Consider the following 19,888-nt stretch of genomic DNA (forward strand, 5'->3'; position numbering starts at 1 on the left):
ACTTCATGCTACACAATTTTCTCTCTCCGGAGAGAATTGGGGAACAGGCACTTTTTATTTATTTCCTGAAAAGGGTGCTCACACCTTCAGTTGTCCTCACATGGCTCCATCAGCCCGTACATTATTCTACATTTAACCTGTGCACTTCAAAATGTTCAAGAACTTTCCTAAACAGTAAAAAAATTAATTGTGCATGAAAGTAGACCAGGAGGATTGGAAGAGGGACAATGAAATTGGTTCAGATTCAAACCAAAGCAGCAATGGCGCCTCAGTTAACCCAGACTGGGTATGGAGTCCTAGCATCTCCAGTCAACAAACACTGCTCACTTTTCTCCGTCACCCCCAGCAGATGAAGCCTCTACCACTCTGCAACCTATTGTTCACTTGTCCATTCCCCACTCTATGTGGACATATGATCTCCAAGAGAGTAATGAAGCAAGTCCTTGAGGTGACCCAGACCTGACCCTGACCCAGGGACCCCCAGGACACACAGACAGAAAGACAGATGGGCTGCAGCAACCAACAGCTGAGCCCCACACCGGGCCTAATGGCACATGGGTAGCTCAAGTGTATGTGAATGCAGCCTACACAACCCTGCATAGTAAGCAAAATCCCTTGGCAGATACTCCATCATAAATTGAGGGAAGCTGGAAAAGCCTGACATCAGGTCTTACAAGATAACTGCTGGCAAGAATATAGAGCAAATGTTGAGTTTCAGTGACGTAATTAGCGATTTTAAGGCCTTTTGTGTTAGAAAAATATTTTTTTTAACGTGAGGTCAAATTTTAACGAGCAGTTATATAAACCTACTCTGTTAACCATAAAGTACATCAGAAGTGTTAGCAGACCACACTAACACCCAGCACGCACGGTAGCAGAGTCGGCCCATTTAATTGACTTAAAGGTCCTGTGATACAGACAGTTATATAACACCTTGCAAAGCATGGGTTCTGTAATACACAGAGAAGCTCGTGCTTGGCATAGGAAAGACAACCATGATGCAAATCCTTTTAGACATTTACATGAGCTTTAATATGATGACTGTTGGCATGGAGACTACTAGGTTAGCACGCGTCGATAATCATTCGAGCTCTGCAGGCTAAGCTCTGCTGAATGTATTATTGTTCTGAGGGCATTACATCATCAGATGAAACTCTAAACTGGTGCAACAGTCTAGAGTGAAAAAGGAGAGGGTGTGTAGAGTGTGTGTGCGTGTCTAACAACCTCATTATCAATTTATAATGACAGCGTAGGAGGTGAGATTGCTTGTGAAAATTAGTCTATTAAGAGAGATTCAGAGCGTCACTGACAAGCAAGAGAAGTTTAATAATGTAGATGTGCAAGATGCATACTGTACAACTTCACTGTATATACTGGGACCAGTCTCCCCCTCACATTCCATCACTCCACATCAAGTTGCTGCATTCACCATTGTTTTTGTTGCTGCTGTTTACATTCCTCCTGATGCAAATTAAAAAGAAAAAAGGCACTACAGGAATGCACTACTCTTTTTGTTTTTCTTGTGCAGCATAAGGCCAAGGTCTTTTTTCTTTAAATCTAGAAAAGGCATTCCTCCACTAACAACACAGGGTAAAAGGGTAGAGAGTTGCTTAACATTAAGTTAACGTTAAACTTAGCGTTGGAAGCTAGTTGAGGCTATATTTTGTTCAGATAAGTCTTGCAGCTTGCCTAGGTCGACATTGAACGTGAGCAAACGTTAGCTTAACAAAAAACACTTGTCGTAGACACCACAGAAGGCATGCTTATCAATTCATCCGATTGGACAATGGGAAGAAGAAAAAATGGGAACTTCTCTGCTCAGAGTTGAATTTCTTTTCAAATCAAGGCGTTAAACACTAAAAAGCGCTCTAAAAAGGGACTACAACTGAATTTCGTTGTGCAACCTTGTGTTGTAAAATGACAAATTAACCTTAAAACATACTGGTGCCTTTCCAACTAGTTTACGGCTCTTGGGTTGTGTATGGATATATTATTGTTATTTTAGTGAGTTTTGTTTTTATGTCATTTCATTATGTAGTAGAAGAATGTTTACTTGTTTTTACTCATTTAAAGTGCAAATTACTCATCATATTCAGTAACAGACAAACGGTTTACAGAAACAACAGAAAACAAACATGTCTGTTATGAGATGTAACCAGATGGAGAGAGTCTGATGGAGCAGATGGAGATAGGTGGTTAGATGGTGTGTGGGCAGCTTTGCTGGTAGCAGATGCTGCACTAAAGCTGCTCCTCGGGGTACAGCAGTACAACAATCAGCCAGCATGGTCAGCATAGCACCAGACTGGCACCAGGTCTGCCAGCAACCACGGGCTGAGGCAGAGCAGAAGCAGAATGATGGACGACCATAATGCAGAATGGAAATGCATCGCAGTGGATGAGACGCTCCTAAACAGGGCTACCACACACTTGGCAGTCTGATGTTTGATAAGTGTGTAAGAGAGTGTTGGGTGCTTCAGATAATCCTTTCAGCACATCACATTGTCAAGATTTGATTATCCCAGAGGAGGTTGGACATGGACACGAACACTAACGCCTGTGAGCAGATGGGATGGATCTACAGACTCAATCCTGACAACTCCAGGTCATAATATATACATACGGACAGCATGACCTTGAAGACAGCAAATTGCAAGACTGCAACTCACCATTTTCCACGGCAGAGCAGTGTTACACATAAACAGGCTGTCAAGAATTGAAGTATCATCATAGCCGACGCCTTGGCACAGTGACAGCAGGCATAATGGAGTGTCAGCGATCAGCACCTCCCAAATTACCAACACACACAGGTCAACCTGCAGCCTGATACTGTGTGTGTGTGTGTGTGTGTGTGTGTGTGTGTGTGTGTGTGTGTGTGTGTGTGTGTGTGTGTGTGTGTGTGTGTGTGTGTGTGTGTGATACATGGGGGTGAGTGTATCGGGGTGCCAAGCTTTCCATCTTACCACATCTCCTCTGATCGCACACCCTGATAGAGACCCTCAGAGCAGCCTTTACAGAGTCATTACACTCCATCATTGTCTGTGTGATTAGACATGCTACTCAGGAACTTATACACAAGTTCACACATTACCATGCTGAATCTGGTGCTCGTTTTCCTGCTGCTTCAAGTTCAGGTAGATTTTTGATTTTATTTGGAAAGGAAAGGGAGAGGCAGATCTCTCTCGTGTCCAGCAGTGAAACATAATGAGTCCCAGGTTATCTCCACCCCAATTAAAGGAATTGACGAGGCATCAAGTGGGGCTCCGTGGTAAGACTTTGGTCTGTTTTTAGAGTCAGGGGAGCTTTAGAGTCAGGTTGCAGGGTGAAGGGGGTAAGCTAAAATGATGATGGGGTTGAAAGTGGTGCTCTGTATGGGTCTGTTCCTGTCTGGCCACAGATTCCAGCCCTCCTGGTTCTTGATTAGATAAATGTTAAGCAGTAACGGTAGATGCTCAGGGAGGGCTCGACAGAGCCTGTCAGAGCAAGAAAAAAGGGATCTGAACATATACTTGGCTCTGGAACACATTTGATCAGTTTGATTTCATACTTTGACTCAAGATCAGACTAAAGGCATCCGTTGATGTTGCGTCACATCAACACGTGTGTGGGTTTCTGCAGGTTGTGTACTAGATGAAAATCAATTCCTAATCTTTTTTTGGAAGCAGAGTCACATAGCTCAGGTAATGGCTTGTAAAAACAGGCCTGTGTGCAGAGGGTTATAATGGCCACAAAGATGTTTAGCTGTAATTTGTTGTGGGGGGATAAAAAAGGGAAATTCTTCAGTAAATGGGACATGCGATTTATTCAATGGCTCTGATCTACTGAGGGACTCAAATGTTGTGCACACTTTTGTGACACTTATTTTGCTTGTTATACATCTACTGCGGTGTTATTATATTAGGGCTGTAACTAACAATTATTTTCTCTATTCATTGCTTGGTTCATAACATGTTGAAAATATTGCAGTTTCCTAGAGTTCAAGGTGATGTCACCAAATGTCTTGTTTTAAGTAGCCCAAAAACCCAAAGATATTTAGTTTAATGCCATATAAAAAGTCATTTTAAACCCAGGTTGATTAACAAACGAAGAAAAGCAGTACATCCTTACATTACAGAAGGTAGAATCAGAGAATGGTTGGATTTGTTTGCTTTAAAAATTACTTCTAAAATGCTTTGATTATTAAAGTAGTTGCTGATGAATTTCCTGTCTGCTATTAATCAATTAATCTGCTATAATTTAAGATTTGTATTCTGTAGATTACAAAGGAAACAAAAAGGGAAAACCAAAGAAGAAGCAGCACAAGATGATGACCTTGTCAAGAGAATAAACAGTAATCCTAATTGGTAGTCCCAACTCTTTTGGAACCCAGATTTTGGCTCTTCCTCTTCCTCCTGTAGGTGTGTGCGTACGTGTGTCTGTGTGTCAGCTGCGAAGCCCCGCCCTTCGTAAAACGGAGCGAAGGAGAGAATGTGAATGCGCAAAGTAGACAGTACAAACTGAAACGTTCACATAAATTAGATCAATAGCATAAGCGTTTAGTTTATTTAATAAAATAGCTCATCTGTGAGTGTGAAAAGTGAGTTTCATCATAAGCCTTTATTTCCCGTGCTTGCACTGAATCAGCCCCTGCTGGTATTTCTGCACTCCTGAACGAGAACAAAACCAACGACGGGCGAGTTATTACATGCAATTAGCAGTGAGACTGCGAGACAGTGGGAAGTTTCGGGAGAAACACAAACAGAGGTATTTACAGAGGGATCAGTTGCGGTGCATGTGCAGTAGCACCTGAGGCAGGGAAGGTAGAAAAGAGAACGGGAAGATCCAGCATGAAAACGGCAGGTAATGAATCCTCTCTCTGCTGAAGTAATGTACCAGATGGCCTCCAACACAAATTAACATATTCCTTGTTAGACTGATAACTGAAAGTGCGAGTGTGTGTGTGTGTGTGTGTGTGTGTGTGTGTAACCCCATTTCCCGGTACCTCTAATCATTTTTGCATGGGCTTTGGTTGCTAGGAAGAGCAGAGTAGGCATGAAGTAGGGAGGAGGCATGAAGAACAATGCAGCAATTGAGTATCCCAGTGGGCGCCCGAAACTCTAAAATGTGACTCACCTCATTTAAATATCGTTGGTCTAACAATGCGCTGAAAAAAGGGCCATCGCAGGACTTTACACCACAGGGGATGAGTGTGTCACTGATGTGTGCGATTCTGCTTTGATCAAAGTTTCAGAGTTTCTATTATTTACTGTTCCTGTAATCGAGGTTTTTCAGCATTGTGTGTCACTTCCATCAGATGTTGGTGTGTTTCCTGAGCTGAAAGACATTCTGTCCAGCCAATAATGATCCCATTGTGTACGACAGCTTTACTAAGTGGCTGAGCAGCACCTGTCAGCAGCCTGATAATAACATACCACACACACACACACACACACACACACACACACACACACACACACACACACACACAGCCTCTCCACCTTCATCACTCAATCTGAAGCGCTCCCATCTCCACATTCCACACACACACACAGACACAGACACAGACACACAATGACATACAGTCAGTTAATCAGTTAAGTTACAGGGATAGAAGGTTAAGCTTTTTGGAGGAGAACAACACAAAAGCATTAGGAGGAACAAGCGTGATACAAAGCAACCGTCGACTTGGTTAGTTTACAACAAAACTTCAGGAGTCATTCTGGTCACAAATACAACCAAAACCTTTAAGATTACTGAAACCCCTTTTGTGTGAAACTAGTGACTCAAATCAGGAGGGAACCGCCTGGTTCATGAACTCTGCCGGTGCTAAATAAGCAACTCTTGCTGACTGGAACAGACATCAGCTCGCCAACACAGGAGACAGAAGATATTGATCAAGACTAAACTGTGATGGCTTATGAATAGAATCAGGTATACAAATATAAAGTCAAGCCACTTCGCAAACATTTTTTCAAGGTCTCCAAGTGAAAATAGTGCGGGGCCATCTCTGTAACGCGCTGATAGTTCTTGAATTCTTTTTAGATAACCTCATCATTTGGCTGAGAAAGCCCAAATAACCCTTAGTGAGTCAGTGGAGGAGTACTCTGCTGCAATCCTTAGTGAGAATGAGATAATGCTAACATATTAACTTCACTTTGGCCAATTAACGCACACAACTCTGGCAAAAACTATTTACACGCACGCACGCCTTTCCAAGCCATATTAGGCTTCACTGACCTTAGAATAAATGTTAGGGATGAATAAGAATATGTGTGTATCAATATGGAATGGAAAATGCTTTCCAAATAGCAGTTATTGATTCTTGGAGGAGATATTCTACTTTTTGATCGGAACAAGGCCCTCAAATGTTCACAGTACATAAAGATGCCACTGATGTGACTGACCTTTACCACTCACTCTGTGCAAATACACCCAGGTGTGCACAATACCATGTAGATTTACATTCACACACACACACACACACACACACACACACACACACACACACACACACACACACACACACACACACACACACACACACACACACACACACACACACACACACACACACACACACACACACACACACACACACACACACACACACTTAGCCATTTGTTGAGAACTTTTGTGTTTGCCAACTTTCCCCTTCAGCCCTGATGAAGCCTTGAGATAGCATGATTGGGACAACTTAAATACTCATTGCTGTGTTATCAGAAGTGATATTGAGTCTTCTATTATTATGTCCAACTCAGTCCCATCTATAATCTAAAGTCTGATATTTTTCTCTATAAAAATATGAATTTTAACACTTTTCCGAGAGAGAAAAAAAGGAAAACTTCATCCAGTATCACATTTTCTAAATTAGGTTGTGAATAAAAACTACATGAGAGAACGTTTCCCATTACACTTCAACAGTTTTTAATTCCCTGCTAAGGGTTACTGGGGTTATCAATTGGAGCGTCGTACATGAGCGATCACTTGCCATCACATGAAACTGCCCTACAAGATTACAAAAACATGCCTTTACAGGAATGCAAATGTTATTTCTGGGGAATGCAAATTATGTTAAAGCCATGAACGTTTCCCAGTGTTAATGCATCTTCTCAGGGCTTCCAAATAAACCGACACCGAGCTGCTGTGTAAAGGCTGAACATACCACATGAAATAACAAAAACTAATTCAGTAGCATCAAGCAGTGTTCCATTGTTATTGCCTGCAGTAGATTCGTCACACCACCTTCACTTCACCTCATTCCATTTACTGTAGGATCTGATCATTTCTGTGACACAAGCAGGTGTTAATTAATTAATGCAAAAAGTAACATCACCAAAGCAGAGAAACAAATCTCACTGCCTCTAATAATGGAAGGTTTACTTGTTCTCTTTACTCAACAAATGCCAAAGAAGTAATAAATGAGAGTTGAAAATAACTCCTATGAGCAACATTTCTTCATTAGTCCATTCAGGATACCCCATGCATTTTTAAGATATCAATAATACAATCACAGGGAACATTTTACCCAATGTACCAAATACCTAAAACCAAACTATATACACAACATTCCATAAAAGCACAAATGTGATTTATTTAGGCTGGCTTTACATATAAATGGTTCTCTGGTTTTCAAACAGCTGTAGGTTGCTGACTGGATGTCTTCTAAACTAAACTAAACAATACAATACACAGACGTCTTTGACATAACATCAACACTGTTACCTCTTCACTTTCTGTTTATAATGTTAGTTAAAAAATGTTAATGTTGTACATTCAAATTCAGGCATATTTTACACATTGAACCTTTAAAGACCAGATTAACACCAATCAAACTGAGTTGACACTGGGACACTAGATTCCACCATCTGTCTCTTACTGGCTTCTCCTTTGGAGTCAATAGTCTGTTTTACCTGCTTGATGGTCATTTTGATTATATTGTATGGATGGATCCAGGCAGATATAAATCTCGACTGTTGGTCATGATAATCCATGCTTCACTGTACTCATTGTAGTCCTATAGGAAATCTGTCCCACTAAACTGTTCAGAGGATGAGGCTTAGCAGGCTTTGATGTAAAAAATCCTCCATGTCCGTCGTTCTCATGCATCTGCCCCTGTGGCCCAAGACTCTGTATATTTTTATTCCAAACACTAAAGAAGCTGATCTCTGTTTATCAGTACCTCCCTCTGCCTGAAGTTTTACTACTCAGCAAAATCAGCTGTTGCAGTGTTTGTTTGGAATAACATGTGCACTGTGTCTTTTGGTTTTGATCGCTGAGAACCCTTTTACTAAGTCTGCTAACACAAGAAAAATGGTTTGAAACCCAAGACTAAGATAGCCGGCTGACCTTTGAACCCTACCTAACTCCTTCCGATGTCAACTGCTTAGGCCGAAGCAGGTATCCTATAACTGTGTAGGAGCTGTGTGTGTGTGTGGAAGAACACCAGCGGCGTTCACTTACTCTGAAGGATTTGTGAAGCATTCTTTTAAAGATTTAAGTAGTGTGTTCTTATTGGGAAACTCCCTTATAGACACACAAAATGCCATTTATGTTTAACAAAGAAACACTTGTTTTCAGTACAAGTTGCGGCAAGGGATCTTGTGTTTATGCTCTCATGCAGAGTTTCACCTCCAGGTTGGTTTTGACATTTGTGAGATTTACAGTGCACACATATCTGATGTGGTCTCTGGTGAAGCTAGTATTGGCCTAGGTGGCCTTGGGTGTAACACTCTTTTCCAATAATATTAAATGTCCATCCATGAAGAATTTCTTAATAAATCAGATTAAGAGAGGGGTTTCTTTCAACTTCAAATACACTGTTTTTGAATTTTCAAAGACAATTAAGGGACAATCCAGGTAATTAGAAACCCAGGTTGGTAAACAAAGAGACTTCTATCTCTTTACTCTACTTAAAAGCCTGAAATGCAAACTGTTTTCTTCCTGCTGCCTATCTAGATCAGAGACAAATACACATTCACAGTCAAAGCTTAATTCCTAAATTAAATATGGGCTATAAATTGACATTTGTTAAACCAAGAATGCATGACTGGAAGACAGTATATCTGCTAAATTCTGTTATCTTTCAGAAGAATCCTGTCCCTTGAATCTGTAACCTTTGCTGACCCTGTGTGACTAGTGTTGCTAAATTAAACAGCATGATCCTGTGTCACAGCCTAATGATGACACTTTATATCCCAACATTTCCTCTGTAGTTTCCTGTTGGACCTACAACTGATGCTTCGTAATAGCAATATTTAAATGGAGCCCAATATACCATTAATAGTTAGCCTATATTAGCTCAAACAGAATCAATTACAATGCACCAAAACATCATAAGAGAATGATCCAAAGGCAAGGAATTGGAACCGCCCCTTTAAATATTGTATATATCCTTTGACTATAGATCTGAATTTGCAGTCCATTGGTAGTGGGCATTTCATTCTCAGGTGGATGGTCGGTGAATGTATCCCTGGCAGATCTCCCCCCACAATATTTTGCATCTTTAAACACCAGTTCCATCCTGTAAAGAAGCAGTCCGTTCCACTGCGGCCCACAATACTCCTCTGTTCACCGGATGCCAAATAATCCAGTCATCACCCTCCATGCCATCCCCCCCACCCCTCCTTTTCTATCTCTCCCAGTCTTTTCTCTCTGTATATCTCTTTCCCTGACCACGACAGAAGCTGCTGACGATCAGTCAGATTAGCATCCAGCCATTGAAGGGACAACCACAAAAACGGAAAAAGAAAGAGCTGCTTTGTCTCGATCTGGTGCTGACGACCCCGGAAGTAAGAGAGGACACTGGGTGGACAGAAAAAGCATTACGAGAGCCATTATAATGACCAACTGTGAGAGCCTGGGTTTGGAGGATAACTAAATACCCGGCAGCATCAGACCCATTCAAAGACATTTTACCTTATTTAATGAAACATCATTACTTCAACAATAATTTGGGTTTTAGAGAGTTCTGTTGTTACAACCCACTGCCCAGTTGGACAAGGTCAAATAAGCCATTGTGTCACATCTTATGAAGGTTTTTAGTTATCCAGTAACATGTCAATCCATGCGAGCTACAGTTATTTACCATATTGTACTATGCACCATAAATAAACTCTCTGACCCGGTGAACCTACAAACCAAACCCCAACTCCACCCTGCGAAGTCCATTTATTCAAACTCTATTCAAATCTTAACTGACTCTACAAGCTGCATGATGATGCAGTCACCATCATTGCAAGCAAAGTAAACTACTCCCACACACACTGCTGAATGAACACCATATGCCCTCTGTTATCAAGGCTCGACAATCCAAAGCATACTATAAATATCACACTTTAATTTTACCAGAGCCAAAAACCTCAACTCAAAGGCATTTCCATAAGGTTACTTAGCAATTAGTGGTGAGCTATGGGAGAAGTTAGCCTGTCCTTTGATATAAAGCGACCATATGATAGGCAGCTGAGAATGATTACAGCTGTTAAAATCTTGGGAAGGTTCTTAAATAAATGGCAAATACCAAATTACATCTGTGATAACCTTAGGCTTAAATTATCACAGCCACTGGTTTTGTATTATCTGCCATCTGAAGGCAGCTTTTGGACATTTTACTTCTAGTGTGGCAAAACTGATTAATCTGGAAAATTGCATGGTAGTGCTGAAGAAGCACGAGGAGACATCGGCAAGGGTGACACTTAGATGACGAACTGACAAGGAACACTGGGAAAGACAAGGATATATACACAGACACTAAACGAGGGGAACGAGACACAGCTGGGGAGAGAAGCTAAAACACAAGGGCAAGGTGAACGACACAGGAGGAACAAATCAACAATCACAGAGGGAAAACACACAGACAGGAAGTACAACTAGACATGACATAAGGGGGACTTAACACTTCAAAATAAAACAGGATATACAAAATCACGATCATGACAAAATCGGCTGTAGACTTAGCAATAGCCTTTTAAAAATGACTAGCTTAAAGTGAGCCTATAACCTTTGGCCACTGTGTCCACAACTGATAATTACAGGATAATAATAAATGCTAAAAAAACATAGTTAAAAGTAGCTCAAGTGGACCAAGTAAACCAACATAGTAATGTCCCTTGCATACCAATATCTGTCTAAAGTTAGCTAATGTTAACCACCAGCTACTAGTCATAAAAGACTAATTTACTTGTGTTTTCAGTTTATTTTGCGCAGTTCTTTATGCCGCAATTCATTCAAATCTTACTTAGATTGTGATTTATTTCTTTGCAGAATTTTTCTTTTTTCTAAATGGGACTCGTAATGTGTTATTGTACATTAGTGAATGGCTTCAGTCCAGGTTTACTTAAGCTGCTGTATGTTCAGAAATTATTTGGCTAATTCTGTTCAGCACATCTGACTTAACTTTATTACTTAGCCACTTGTAATGTTTGACTATGCGCACTGAATTACTCAGATACTAGACTCAATGTTTAGTGGACATATAAGCAGTGACAAACATAAGGGAGGATAATGGGCAATTTTAAACAAAATAACTTGGGCACAGAGTACAGCACATAGAGTCCCATGGGTCACAATCCTATCCCCTTGTCGGCCATCATCCAGACTGAATAGTTTTAATCATGTGGGCCAAGCCATCAAAGAGTGAAGATTGCATAGTTAATGGTTCTAATAGGCTGTTGTGAAGGGGTATTCACAGTCAAATTGCTGTAATTGCACTCAATGAGCAACGAGGGAATAGACAGAGAGCGGGCCAAGTGGACTAAGGAAGAATGAATGCTTGTCCGATGCACGCACGCACGCACGCACGCACGCACGCACGCACGCACGCACGCAAAAGTATGCATTCACACACACATGCACACAGACCTCCTTTTACCAGTCAAACATTTACGTGTTGTGGAGTGTAGTCGAGAGGCAATTAAGGGGGGCAGAGATGTTAACAGGCAAATGAAAATTCAGCCTCGGGGGGCCTGTGGCCAGAAGGAGGTGGCAGGAGACACAGCAACAAGTGTGCAGAGCTACAACTGACACTACTTGAGACGCCCAACACACAAAAGAGGGGATTTAGCCTGTGAAAACCAGTGTTTCTGTCTGCCAACTGAGAGAAAACAGGCAGCTAAAGAAAAGGACTATTCTGAAGGACTCAAGGCCCCTGCGAGACCCCACCCCACCCTATAGTCACAAAGAACCCAGCATACCTCAGTCTCCTATCAGTCATCAAATCAATGCTTATACTGCAGCAAGGTCAAGGGTGGAATAGATACCTTGAGTGAAACCAGAAAATTAAATGGTTTAATTGAATGCAGCCATCATCCACCTAGTAAATGTGGGTAAATACCTTTAGATTTACAAGGAAAATACATTAAGAGAAGTAAGCAACGCTGGACCATCTGTGCTTACTCTTCTTATTGCGTTTGGCATGAAATCATTACTGGAGCTAGGAAGCAAAGAGGAGTCATGGGGTGATAGTAGGATCCCTTACCAAGAGGCAATCCCTGACTGCAAAGGCAGCGGAGGAAAGATGCAGGCTGCTTGTATGGTTCAAACAAGCAAAAGAACATCCGACATTAGGTTAAATTCCTCTTCTGAATCTTACATTTCATGTGACCTATCTCTACAACCTGCGACCATTAGAGTTCTAAAAAAGTGCAACGTTTGCAAGAGGAAAAGGTGTGTTCCTGTGTGTCATTCGATATAAGCAAAGTCAGATGGCAAGGAGCAGATGGTGGTGACATCAGTGTGTAATGTGTGCGTTACAACATTCCTTCGTTCTAATTACCCTAACATGAATTACAGTCTTATAAGGTTGGGTCAAGCTACTGTCACTGTCATCTTTAGTGATCAAGACAGGAAGGAAAATATCAGTCAAAGGAACTGGTGTATGGTAACAAAGCTCCCTAAGACCTCTAAATATCAACTCAAGCTACATGAATATTGCAACATCATGGAGCATTAATATAGCATCGGATACCCATCACTGACAGGGGACATAGATCCTCTCACGATGCTCACAACTTGGAGCTGTGAGGTCAAGTAGCAAAAAATGGCCAGTAATACTTAGTCCGGTGCCTCATCTTCGAACCTATTGCACTTGTTTGAATACTTCTATTCAGACAAGTCATCAAGTCAATACTAACATTAATACTACCTACAACTATACAAATCCTCTGCAGATGCTGTGATTTACTGGACAGAACCACAAACATGTACACACTTTGAACTATTTTGGTTGTGTTCGCTCCAAGTATGTTGAATTATTCACAGTGCTGCCATAAGGGGAACAGGCGTAGTAATGCTAGGCAGGGGACAAGCATGGAAACCCCTCATAAATAAAACATTTGACAGATAAGCTTGACATCATTCAAGTGAACCCACTGCCTCGCTATGTAAGGCTAAAGACTTCACCGATTAGTGACAAAGTGGTTACAAATTGATACAGACTTAAAGTATGTCTCCACTAGATTGTGCAACAATTCTTACAGAACTTCAAGTTTTCAAGATTATGATCAAAGCATTCTGTGTTTAGTATTCTTACAACAATAACTCGTAGTACAAGTTCCTGTTAGCCCAAGGCTTTAAAAGCAAACCGCAGAGTTAGGCTACATATTTAGCTGAATAAGAGCATTGTGCTTCACAACTGAAGCTTTACACGTCCTAATAGTGTATGCTTTAAAAAACAGGACTGAAACAGTGTCCCTTGGCAAAACACTGCACTTTCAGACCTCTCACGTCTAGATCTATATACAGTAACACATTATGGCTTTAACCTTCTCCCTGAGGGTTCAGAGCCTTACTCGCTTTCCCACACCTAGTGCTTATATTAATGCACGGCTTTGGAGCTGGAATCGGACGAAGTCAACGCAGGTGTCTGATGGCGGCCATTTGCTGGGTGGGCTCATTCCAGCGCAGCACCGCAGAAGCTTAAGGGGTGCTGAGAGAAACCCTACACCTCTGTAGGGCAGGCAGGGGCAAAACAACACAGCATCACTGCTGGTGATGCTCATCATCTGTGACCCTGCCAGAGACCCTGCCAAGTACATCACTTTAATCTCCGTCTGGGATCAGCAGTGCAGCAGGAGGCTCGCAAGTCCAGTGCGGATTCGCAACTGAGATTAGTGATACCGATGATGACCGTGCATGTATATCAGGATGGAGGAATGAATGGTATGAAGAATGAATGAAAGAATAGTTAGCCGAATGAAAGGACAAATGGGTGAAAGATGCGTCAGTAGTAGATGTCCTGTGCTGCTCAAGTCAACAGAACCATAATGATGAGTCATGAGTCAGCGATAAACCAGGGCAGATAGACAAATCTTACAATATGAAAAAAAAAATTAATCAGTCTGGTTACAGACTTTATAACTGGATTAAGCTACTGCAATAACATAATTTTATACATATTTCATATGATGCCAAGTTTAGTAATGGCTGGTAGTAAAGTAGGTTCACCTCAATGTGTCAGGAGGCTGAAGCACAGTCACTGTTAAGGGAGGGACAAAACTATCTGACAACCTATATTTTAAATTCTCTGGCTGCTTAACTATTTTGCTTAACCAGGGTGCCCGAATGACTGCATTTATACAGGAACAGAAATTTGAAATAGTTATATTTCTCAGTCACAATGAGAAGAGCCATTGCTTACTACTTTTTCTTAGAGCCCATATAAGGATCCATTTAGAGCCAATGTAAAACAATTTGGATTTTCATCTGTGGAGGTGTTTATAGGTAAGAAGTGAAAGTGAAAGAAATAAACAATGAGGTTTGAAAAGACAACACTTCTTTTCAAACAAGGCAATATCCTGTGATTTTGGGTGAAATGATAGAGATCTAAACTAATGCTTGGATTAAGGGTCTTAAACCAATATATCCTACCCACCCTTAAGCCCCAAGAAAATAGCCTTGCTGCTGACAAGCATTTGTGGAAGCCAACTTTTGGCTTTGTCCCTGGCCAACAGCGCAATGGGCTGCTGACAGGTTTCTCATCAACACTGTTGCAATGACAGGAAGCGTTTGTCTCAATCAGCAGGTTGCTCGCATGAATTAGTTCCCACACCTCCTTGCCCTACTCGGTGGCCCTCCATGCCAGGAACAAAACCCTGGGAATGTGAGCTATGCAGAACTGCAGCCTGGAGACACCTGTTCAGACTACCAGCACAGGGCAAAGCCTCATACTCTGGGTCTCGTCTGAGCCGCTGCATCCGACCCCACCCTGACCTCGGCTGCCTTTACTCCTTATAAACACCTGAGCACTAAGGGCACAAAAATCAAGTAACTAGCATCTGTTTTAAATGTCACATGCACTTACACAGGCCTGCCGAGACAATCTCCAGGTGGCAAACTGTTGCAGCTCTTTTGAATTCGTTACTTGTATGCCTTCAACTTTTTCATTAAACAGAGTCTGGAAGCCCATTTGTGATGTAAAGCCAGGGCATAATGTAGACATTGCACCCTTGTCATGATGCTAAGCTGTTGACCCTATTAAACAAAACCAGAGTAATGAACAGGGCTGAATACTTATTATCAAAGTCTCCTGGGAGAGTCTCTCTGCCCCGCTGGAATACAGACTAAATGCCTCCCACCTTTTTCTAGGCAAGATTTAAAAGAAGAACTAGGCTACTCCCAGTGAGAGTAGAGAAGCTGGCCAAAACTGCAGACAAGCCATTGAGGCGTCAGACTTTACACAGAGAAATGTCTGCTCTCTAGAGAGTCCCCTCAGGGACATTCAAATACAAGCGAAGGCCATTGTCCCTGTCTTACTCTTTCTCACAGCCACAGCACCATAACAGTGGAGAGGACACCAAAAATAAACAATGTTTATGAATGATGGGACATGATGCAGACATTATAACCGGCATGGTTATATATAGGTTTTAAATTAATGAAGCTATATACACTATTAGACAAGGATCTAAATGGAACGTTTTGAAAGCAATATGCCGAGTAACAATGAACACAGCTCTGCAGTGTCTCGGTACATTCATTTTAGTTGTAAAGGTGCTCCTCCAACCTTAGTTATACAAGCAGTCAAGCATCTGAATTAACTTTTTTTTCCCAGCGCTTAAACATCAAGTACTGCACTCTTGCTGAATGATGACCATGTGTGTGTTCAAGAAGTATGCAGACTGGCGAGGGGAACAAATGACTAAATGCAAAATATAATAGCATTTCTACTTTCAAGAAATTGCTACTGACATCTTTGGTCTCTGATGTTTTACCACATCAAGAAACAGAAGATATCATGTCTTTTGAGAGTGTTATTAGGCATTTTCATGTTAAAGTAAAGATACACAAGGGTCTTGTATCATGTGACAAGGGCTTATTCATATCATGGCATACCATCATGCAATAATGGTTATAAAGGAATGTTGTAAGACTAAAACACATGGTGTCCCCTATCATTATAATATACTCATTTAAGTAAACAAATGACTGAGTTGGGATATGATGAAAACTGGCCAAGTGCTGAGTCTCTCAGTGGGCTGCCAGCTCAGAGGCTTGGCGCTGTCAGCCAGTGACAAGCTCCGTGTCACCACACTTGACTTCGCAGGGCACAAGGGCTCTGTATGCCCTGCGGCCATGCTACACGACACACTACTTCCTGGAGGAGTAACTCCGTGCGTTTAGGGTGTGGGTGTGTGCGTTTTGTGGAAGTTGAGGGCTGTGACACGAGGAAGTTTTGTCATTATGGTTTGTGTATATGTTAGCATACACAGACTATCATTTCCTTTTGTTTTCTAGGCTAAGCTGTGAGGGGAAAAAATAGCTTTCCCACGGTAACATTCCACAAGATGTCAGGCGAAATTCCATTGTAACAAACGGCAGTAAAAAGTCATATTATAGAAGAATTGCACATTTGCTCGTGCGTACATTATTAGAGAGCGCGTGGGGCTAGGTTGTATGTTAAGTAAAAAAGTAAAAAACAGTGTTTGCATATATACCAGTGGGTAGGCTCCCATGTTACTGTAATATCATGCACCTAGCTATAGGTTAGCAATAACATAAGTTGGCTGCTTCATTAACCGTAAGTACCACACACAAACTATCTATGTCCAATAATATTGCTCGGTCATTAGGTGTTTTGTATTCGAGCTAACGTTGTATCCTCTGCATTCCCCATACAGTCATAACGATATGTTTCGACTATTTATACTACGAAATTCCCCACTGCTCCATTCGCTTGACAATTGTGAAGATAACTTTTTAGCTGGATACAATATGTTGGTTACTCACTTCGCATCAGAGGTTGGAGTTGAATGGTGTATTGCCGGTCACAATGTACTCCAATGGTTCCTTCGAAAACAAAATTTTACGGTTGTTTTATCCTCCACTTTAGAACGCGCGTTGTTGCTTTAAACCTACTTAAACACTCCCCGCTTTCTATCTGCAAGAACACAACCTTTCAAAATGTTACGCCTCAACCGTGCCACTCTCCAAGACAGATAAAGTGGTCTGCCAAAGGCGCTGGTTTGGAAACGGTTTGTTTATTTAGACATAACGATAACGGTTGGATATGTGTCAACACAAAACTGTTCTGAGATCTGCGCCGTAAAGGACTTTTACTACAGATGCCGCCCATTCGGTTTGTTCATTGGTTAGTATTCTATTAAGGCGTGGTCAGTGGTTCAGTGCTCTACTTTTATTGGCTTGTGGTTTTGTCAATCATTAGCTAACCCCTCCTTCGGAAATTCGATTCTCCGCCGACAGGTGAAAACAAAACAATCGCACTTGGACAGAGTAATTCTTTGAGAAACAATAAATACAAATATGAATGAGAAGCTGCAATTTACAGAACAAAACATATGACTATTGTGAATTGGTATTTTATTCTTAAAGATATGCTATTTTCCTTCATTAATACAATTATTCCAAATAATGCAAGTCAATTGCAAAATAAAATTGATCTGTGTTAAATGTATATGTTATTAATTTTATACCAATTGTTTTTTTTTTAAATTGCAGATATGTCGCAGTATCTAACGAGTTTAGTTGTCTAAATATCAGCTCCCCACTTGCAAAATCCCTGACATCTAAAAAATAATTTATGCCGAAGATGTTTTTGGCATTGAGGTTTTGAATGCACCCATGTGCTGTATCTACTTTACTCTTGTCTTGGATGTTTTTATACTCTGGTCCTGACAGAATCAATATTTGTTATTCAGGTGTATTTTTGTTTAATAATTAAAAAAATAACTTTAATTAGCCGAAACAATTCTTGATTAATTTCGATTTATTCAGGAGTGGTCAGCTAATGCAAGTTGGTATAACTTGGGTGAGTTGCTTTAATATCAGAAAAGTTGTTTGATACCTCCCCCTACAGGCCATTTTAAGACACATTGCAACAAGTAGTCAAAAAACGAAAAGGCACTTTGTAAATGATGTGAGATTCTTCTACTAAATAATAAATAAATAAAAATGTGTCTTTTTATTTATAAAATGTTTTAAAATAGCTGAAGTTAGACCAGTGTATCAGTCACAGTCAAGTATGTGTGATCCTACTGACCACTGAACAAGGACACTACCAAAGGCGCCTGACAGACTAAACATCTGATGATGAGGACAAATACCTCCACCATTTCCATTCAAGCCTTTAATATTTGCACCCCATTAATTATCGGCGCTAGATTTAATCTCATTTTTTATATGTGTACATGTTATCTTGATTTCGTTTTGTAAAATGTCTCTGTTTTATAGGCCTATGTTGATTTTTCTTTTATTTATAATTATTTTAAATTTGTCAAGTAACGGAATGGAAGGAGCAATAGAGCATTTCACTGCACAAAGTAGAGATATGTTGAATATGTGATAAATAAAAACTTGAAACTGATCCTGAGAAATCATGTTTTTATTAAATGCTGCAAACAAATAAGTGGACACCTGAAGACAGAAAGCATCTTACATTATTTGGATTGAGCCTACAAACTGTATGAGTGCGTGTGTCCATCTGTCTGTTCCAGAAATGTGCTAACAATAGAAGCACACCCTTTTGTGCCCCCTTGTCCCCACATTAAAATGTGTTGTGTGCCAAAATGCTGAACCACAGCTTCTTTTGTCCTCAGGCTGGGATATGATGTGGGGTATATTGTCTGGGAACAATGGAGCCCAGCAGCCCTCTTCTGATAGAAGAGCTCTGAACTCTGAACCATCAATACAACCTGGTCAAAGCCACAACATGTGAAGAGACTACTCTGCATGCACACAGTTTCCTGCCTAAGTATAGACTTTCAACTGATTATGTTACTCATAGGATGATTCCCAATGGGTTTATTTGTGGCATTATCTGTAATGATTTATATATTTTATGATATAGCTGTGTACTATCCCTCTTCAATACTCTTACTACTGTGTTATGCCTAATGGTATGTGCAGAACCTTTTTATTGCAGCTAAAGACAGGGAATAGGCTACTACAATTGAAATACTAAAATGTGTTGTTTATAATTATTGTGACAATGCAAATCGTGCCCTTAAAAATATATAATCATTTCGGGTAAATGCTAGAATGAATGGTCCGGAGGGACGAATGGTTAGTGTTAAAATAGTCTATTGGTTGGATGTACATGTAGGGATTATGCTGATCTCTATATAAATGTTGCTTGCAATTTCATAACCACTAGATGTCAGGAGAGAACAAGTCACTGTTTGCTGTAGGCCTGGACTAGCATATTAAATTGTATATCTACAGCCCTTGATTGCAAATGGCCAACCTGGGTAATTTATTCTAAGTAGTTGAAAATGCAAATGTGGATAGAAAACTACAATCCATCCAACGCAACTGCACAAATAAAAGGGTTTGCAAGTTTTATAGACTGCCCCACTCCAACCAGTGTGTGTCCCGGATGTTGCCATCGGAAGGGGGAGGTGGAGAATGGGGGTTGCAGTCAAGTTGCCAGGTCTGTACAATACCCACAGTTGTCAATCTATTT

At 40.8% G+C, this 19,888-nt stretch overlaps 1 protein-coding gene across 2 annotated transcripts in view; it reads right to left on the bottom strand.

Annotated features, from left to right (window-relative positions):
* The window catches only part of mpp7a (MAGUK p55 scaffold protein 7a), a 127,442-nt gene extending 109,967 nt beyond the window's left edge, over window positions 1-17,475 (bottom strand). For both annotated transcript variants that reach the window (XM_029457766.1, XM_029457765.1), the window contains exon 1: window positions 17,197-17,475. The gene's annotated coding sequence lies outside the window, so the exon portion shown is untranslated. The remainder of the gene's footprint in view (window positions 1-17,196) is intronic.
* Window positions 17,476-19,888: the final 2,413 nt, after the last annotated feature.

Source organism: Cottoperca gobio, chromosome 20 (genome assembly GCF_900634415.1).
Source record: "Cottoperca gobio chromosome 20, fCotGob3.1, whole genome shotgun sequence".
Classification (NCBI taxonomy): domain Eukaryota; kingdom Metazoa; phylum Chordata; class Actinopteri; order Perciformes; family Bovichtidae; genus Cottoperca; species Cottoperca gobio.